The sequence below is a fragment of the Anguilla anguilla genome, chromosome 6 (assembly GCF_013347855.1).
Source record: "Anguilla anguilla isolate fAngAng1 chromosome 6, fAngAng1.pri, whole genome shotgun sequence".
NCBI lineage: Eukaryota > Metazoa > Chordata > Actinopteri > Anguilliformes > Anguillidae > Anguilla > Anguilla anguilla.
In genome coordinates, this window is record NC_049206.1 from 40,100,561 (window position 1) to 40,107,686 (window position 7,126).

General features: G+C 43.8%; 1 long non-coding RNA gene across 1 annotated transcript; it reads right to left on the minus strand.

The window, feature by feature from the left end:
- Nucleotides 1-5,116: 5,116 nt before the first annotated feature.
- On the minus strand, nucleotides 5,117-6,047 carry LOC118229108. Its single transcript, XR_004765609.1, has 2 exons — nucleotides 5,871-6,047; nucleotides 5,117-5,648 (listed from the first exon to the last, which is right to left on the minus strand). It is a non-coding gene; the product is annotated as an uncharacterized LOC118229108 (long non-coding RNA).
- Between the last annotated feature and the right edge of the window lie 1,079 nt (nucleotides 6,048-7,126).

Sequence of the window (7,126 nt, forward strand, 5' to 3'; positions counted from 1 at the left end):
CGGGGGGGTGGGTGGGGGGTGTGGGGGGGGGTGCATTCGCGGAGACAAATCAGCAGGTTGGCGAGCTTTTGGGGGGGGGGGGGGGAGGAGACAAACAAAAACGCAAGCTGGGATCCCCTCGGCAAACAGCCTCCTGCCGTCCCCCAGCATCTGTGCACAGCGGGCCTCGGCACATTCACATGTATGCGCCACCCGCCCGTCATCACCCACACCGCCCCTGTCATCACTCGCTGCCGGGGGACCAGGCACGCCCCTCACATGCTGATAGGAATCCAGCCCCACCCCCCCCCCCCCAACACCCACCAGTCCACAGAGCATTCCCCTTTTCTGTTTCCAGTCCCTACACACACAGCAACACTACTGCTTAAGCATGTTCCTGCCCTGATTACAGATGAGACTGATTTCTTTCTAACTCCTGTAAATTTTATTTCGAGTTTGTTCTCCCAAAGGCCAGATGATATGGCATGGTACATTTATATGTGTAACTGAGGGTCATTTCCATGGGTTCACCCTCCAGATGGGCAGATCCAGATGTCGCATAGATTTTAGGTCCTTGTTCTGCCCTAACTCCATGCTCCAACTTACCATCTCACACCATCCTTAGTTCCAAGAACATTCCCAGATGGCTAAATATTCAAGACATGAATTTGTTTGGTTTCCTGAATATCCCTAGAAGGTTATTTTTCTAGAGGAACATTTATATTATTGAAAGGAACATTTTTTGAATATTCTGTTTATTTGGTCCAGTTAAAATGAATATAAATTGTGGATGGTCATTCCAATTATTAATTTGGAAAGTTAGTCAGATGTTCAGCCAATCTGGTATTTCATTTCTTGTATTGGGAACATTCGTAAAATGTTTTAGGTAATTATGGTTTTTTTTTGTGACTAAATGATAACCATCATATGTTAGCAGTAAGTTTGGCAACATTCCTGGAATGTTTATTCTGAAACTTGTTTAGATCAGTAAATATGCTGTAAGACTTAGGGTTAGGGGAACTTTCTCATCCTATCGTTACCTCACAATAAAATGTGGATCTCATTTTCTCCAAAATTACTGAAATATTTTGTATTAGCTGACCTTCAAACATCAGTTAATGCTCAGTTACCTTCAATTATAACCAGTTGCAGTAGCCTTCCAATATATTGTGGCAGATTTTACTGTTAGTAGAACATCAGAAGAAACATTAAACACTTCAGGCATCCGTGAGGCATTTTCCGTTGCTAACTGAAACAGAAAGTCTCTAAGAACCGTAAACTTGTGGTAGTCATGCCACATTTCTTGAAGTGCTGTATTTCTCTGAAGCTGGCCATGGATGGAAGCGGCCTGGCAGGCACAACTGAGCATTGTGGGATGGGGGAGGAGAATGAGTGGATCAGAGCAGAAAGTTAAGTCCATCAGTGCGGCTGGGTCTTGTGATTCAGCTATAGAAGTGACTCTAAAAATTGTGTTTTTTTCTTTCCACATTTATATTCTTTTTTTCCTCTCCCTGTCTCTTTCTTTCTCTCCCTCCTTTCTGTTCTTCACTCCATTTTTCTACCGCTTTATCCTTTTTAATTAGAAGGCATATTCTGCAGGCCAGAGACTCCTAATCCCCAGCAGCACAACAATGCAAAGGCCAGGCTTTGAACAGCCGACTGCTATCCTTACTCACCCCCCCCCACCCCCCATTCCTCTTCCAAACCAAAAACCAACCCCCAACTATTGCACTCCAGCCCCCAAACCACAACGCAGTCAGACATGTAGCCCTAAAACCAGGGAAGCACCTGCCAAACTCTACAATTGACTGCCGCTCACCTTTTCTCCACACCTTTTTTTTCTGCCTCTGAACATGCAGGTAAAGTCACTGTGAGTGTAATTCCATTAAAGGAATTACAGTCACATAATATGCTCTTACTCTTACTTTGTTTGCTTGCTTCTCGTGGCAGTGGAACAGTCTGGAAATGCCCTTAGGACCTGGATTTTCAATGATGGGTCTGAAGACCCCTGGTGGCCACTAAAGGTATTGTAGGGGGTCCATGGCCAGACTTGTTGTGCAATGACTATACAGTACATATATTTGGGATATAACATTTTTTAAACTTATGATGTGGTCCGCAGATGCCTGAGTAGGGGTCCCTGGATCAGAAAAGGCCAAAAACCTGTGCTGTAAGAGAAAACCCTTTAGGCTGTGCAGGGGTTCTGAAATTGTAAAAGCCCAAGACCCAATTCTGTATCAGCGTAACTGAGTCTACCCTAGCCAGCGCAGTATTCAGGTTTACATGTGCAAAGCAGTTTTTTTCAACACTCATCCCGTGGCACACCTCAGTGTAAAGTACGTCAGTATTTTCTGTCATACTGCCGGTGGTGCATATGATTTATGCTGACAGTTCAAAAGGGATCAGGGCAAGTGGCAGGATGGCGTTGATTGTGCAGCAGTAGTCTGCGTTGGACGTTGGTCACTGCTGTCAATAGCAGAATGCTAAATAGAGCCATACTTTTTACTTTGTAAGAGAGAAGATAGGGGGTTTAAAACAGTAGCAAATCTTTTTAAAACAAGCATATCTTGTTTTAAAAAAGTTGAAGCTAGTTTGTATCCCTGAGAGAGTAGGGGGGGGGGGGTAAGCATCAGAACCTCTAATCCACTTGTTTTTCCTTACATTTCCATGTGACCAAAGGGCAAGCTGGGACAAAAAGGAGGGCTTCGACATGAGAGGAAGAATTATTGAGTATTCATTTGCGTGTGCACATTTGTGTGTGTGTTTGCGTGTGTGTGTGCATGTATGTGTGTATTTCTGTGTGTGTGTGGATGTGTGTGTGTGTGCATGTATGTGTGTATTTCTGTGTGTGTGTGGATGTGTGTGTGTGTGCATGTAGTGCATGTGTCATCACAGCCCCCTACATTTTAGTGGGGGGGGCTGTGATGACAGTTTTGTCCATGTTTTACACCTGTGTTTGTCCCTCCCAGGGGAGGGCTGCCAGCTGTTGCTCCCGACTCCCGATGGCAAAGAAAAACAGAGAGGGAGAGGAAGGGAAAGTGAGAGACGGGGGTAGAATCAGCAATGAATGTCTTTAGCTTGTCTGTGCAGGGTGGAACATCACAGGAGAGATCAGGTGCATGCGCCACTTCACGAGAGGTAAACGGGAGAGCGTGCTCTTGCTTTGGATTGACTCATTATAATTTTTTTAGCTGCACCAGGCTGGCAAGGCCCAGCGTGAGAAAGCTGGGGGGGGGGGGGGGCAGAGAGGCAGTACACTGCAGGCACAGAAACACCATTACTTTATAACAGTGACAAGGTATAACATTCTAACATGATTCAATAGCTGGTTTAATCTGATGATTACATTTATTAAAACATACACACACGTGTGCATGTTTTATACTGTGCATCCATAGAGATATTCTCTACAGCGTAAATATTGGCACAGGTTGAGGCATAGGTACAGGAACACAGGCTAGTACAGTACACAGAGTAACACAGACACAGAGACACAGAAAATTGTACAGGTTCTGAAGCACATAAAGGAACACACGTCGAAAAAGATGAAAGCGGAGCTCAGACAGGTGACACAGAGAGGATGAGGAAGATTAGACTGATGAAAAGGGGAGGGAGCCCATTCACTCCCTAATGTTCTCCCCAGGCCCGACTAATGAGTGCTGAGCAATGGATGGCTTCTGCCAGGTGAGGTGGGGGTGTATCTGTGGTCACTCTGAATGGTCCTGACTGTTCCTCTAAACCGTGCAGTGGGAACCCGTGAACCGGCCAGCTTCTGTTCCTGGGGGCATGTTTTTTGAAGCGCCGATGGGGCTAATCTCCCAGGACGCCCCTAATGCACTGCCACCGATATCCTCAGCTGTGATAAATTAAGCTGCTTATTAATCTAATTACAGGCCGTTCATCCCCTGACTTTCAATTGACTTGAATGGGCTACTCTTTCCTCCCCACTCAATGGACAGATATTTGCTACTGTTTTTGCGCTCCCACACAACTGTACCAGACTGCATGGCTCCTGTTATGCCAATTAGCAGTATTCCGGACCCAGGTTTTAACAAACCACTCATCAGCCTGGCAAATCAGATATTGGTTTTATGGAACTCCCGCCCTCCTTTGTGGCTACAGATAAGACTTTGAACATGTTTTCTGTAAAGGTTCTGTTGTGCAGGGACAGAGGACAATTTCAGACAAAGGGATGCCAGCCTCCTGACCACATGCTGAAATTTAAAGCGCAAACAAAGTATAACTTGCTCTTACATGCAAAACACACGTAACACCACAGCCATCCAAGCTGATGGAAAGGTCACCATGTGATACACATCTTTTGTCTTGTGTCCCTCTTACTTAAGTAGGCTTCACTTTCACATCATCACAATCAAAGGTTAGAGGGATTTTGAGGAGTTGGTGGTATGAGCATTTTTCAAAACTCTTCCACTATACTGACTACTCCCTTCTCAATACAAACCGTGAGGGTACCAACTTGTCCCTCTAGTGGAAGAAGTATGGTGGTGCCACCTTCTTCCTATAAAACTGCATACTGCACAGAAGCTCAGAAGGAATACATCCAACAAATTTTCCTGAGGGAGGAAAGAAATTCTGAATAAAGAAGCGCAAGACCACCTTCTAGAAATATGAATTAGTTAATGCACATAAACTATTGAAATACAATAACTCTCTTTTAATTGCATAGTAATACAGCAAATTCTTATTAGTGACAGAACTTCCAAGACATGGTGGCCACTAGTTTTCAAATCATTATCTGCAAAAATAAAAGAGCCTGCTATCTATCGAACTGTTTTCTGAGGGACTAAATGGTGAAAGAGTTCCAAGGTATAAACCACAGTGCATAATCCAAATAATTAAGACCAACAAATATTAATTCATAAAGAATGTGGGATATGCATCCTAATATTATATTTAGTGAAAACTAGTGGCCACCGTGATGTCTTGGAAGTTTTGTCACTAATGAGGGTTTGCTATATTGCTATGCAATTAAAGAGATGCAAAAATGCATTGGAAGACATAAGAAATACATCCTTTGAAATTGAGAAATGTTTGCGCATTTGGGTAAAGACTCCAGACAAGACAGACGGCATTTTTATTGGCTAAATTAGCATATTGATTAACTCAAACCAATCACTGGACTTTGATTCTGTTTATTAAATGTTGTGTTGTAGTGCACAACATTACATATTCCGCAATCAGGCTTGTTTCTCCTTCTTCCTGTCCTCCTTTTATAGCTTTTTGAAAAATTTAAACAGAGTAGCACTGTGAATGATCTACCACACGGTGGTATATGCTGTTGTTGGAAAGGTATCCCACCCCATCCTCAGTATATACATCAGTGATACCTCAGATGTGTTCATGGCTCCTGAAGATGTCTGTTTGGGGTTTCAACAGTAAAATATTGGTTGCATACTCTGCTGCCGACTTTCATATACCCTGCATCACATTTGGTACTCGCATCCTGATAACCATTCCATCTAAACCTGTTGGGTTTTTTTTAGTAGCCTTGCATGCTATCAAGTATACCTGGTAAAAAAAGTTAAGTTTTAAAGTACATTTGGATTAAAAATGGCACATTTTGGCCTTTTATCTAATAGTGTTGATTGCAGAGAAATGCCCCCTTCATCTTCTTACTCCAGTCCCAGGATAACTCTGATGGTTTTACCCTGTCACATTTAAAAATACAAATAAAAGAAAAGAAATTAGCCTGCTTTATGTGCACTGATTCACCTCGTTCATTCTTAAAAATGAGTCAGTCTTATTTCATGTCCCCTGGTTCGATGAGTCAGCCTGTATTACGAGATGTGACTCACAGCGTTGATTTAAAAGGTTTCAGAAAGCCCAAATGCAAAATTGAATCGGAGTCCACTTTACAAGATGTGACTCACCCTGTCCTCTTAAAAAAGAAGGCAGTCTTCTGGACGAGACCTGATTCATCCAGTTTTTTGAATTCCGTAAAAAAATTCCTTTTCCCTCTTTTGTCATTTCCTTTTTTGCAGAGAAACTGCCCCTCGCTCTTCCTGACCCAGCGCCTCTCTGACGCTGTGCGAATCTCTTGTAGTACCACTTCACAGACGGCTCTCCTGGCCATCGTGTCCTGCATGTTTATTAGCGCAAGGCAATGACAATGCCTTGGTGAGGGTGGGGTTGTAGGAAGAGGGGAAAGCTCTGGGATATTTCCACCCTCAGCAGTCAATAGTCCAGGTCTAAAAACACTTTCAGTGTTATACCGGCCTAACTGGATGCGATTGTATGATTCTGATCCAAGATCTGTGGTAATAAGTGTCTGTAGCACAGGGAGGTTTAGGAGAGTGCTCTGAGAGTATGCATGTGAAGTAGGGGGTGTGATTTGGGTAATCTCCCACATATAACTAAAATAACTGCCAGCACTACACCTGTTGAAGTGGGAAGCAGAGTTTCCCTAACTGTGATCTCCAGATTCCGGACGTTGCCCAGGGTTGACAGGGTGGGGTGGTTGGTACACTCTTAGTGCACTCCTCAACACTGACGCCACATTGTTACAGAGTCACATGGCAATCTCTGTAATTGAGTTACATTTCTTACACTCTCACACATGTTAATCCCTGCTGGTATTTCTCCTTGACTGGTATTATTAGAATGCCATGTACGCTCTTTTTGCTCTCTTTTACTCTCTCTCACTCTTCCTATCTCCCTCTCTTTCTCTCTCTCTCTATTGCCCTCTCTTCTGATGTCAACAGCCCGCTCTTTCATCTCCAGCATTTAATTTCCCATCGTGTTGTGTCCCTAATCCCACACCGGGCCACGTCCTCCGCTCTGCACATTGCTCACAGTGCCCCTTCTCCCCTGAGTTAAAGAGGAAGGTAATGGGCATTGTCGGCCTCAGTCGCACCACAACCGTGGTCCCCTGCCCCCTCTGTTTTATCCATGAATACAAAGGGCATCATACACCCTCAACCCTTCAATCACTTCCCCTGCCAAGTAAAACTCAAGTTCCCCATCTGGGTTTTAATGGCTCACTGGCATCTTTTTGGTTGAGAGGAACCTGTGAATGTGTCTTATTTTTGGTAAATTATCTACACATTCACGGGTTCCTCTCAACCAAAAAGATGCCAGTGAGCCATTAAAACCATATATCTTATTTTCCTGCTTTAATTATGTTCAG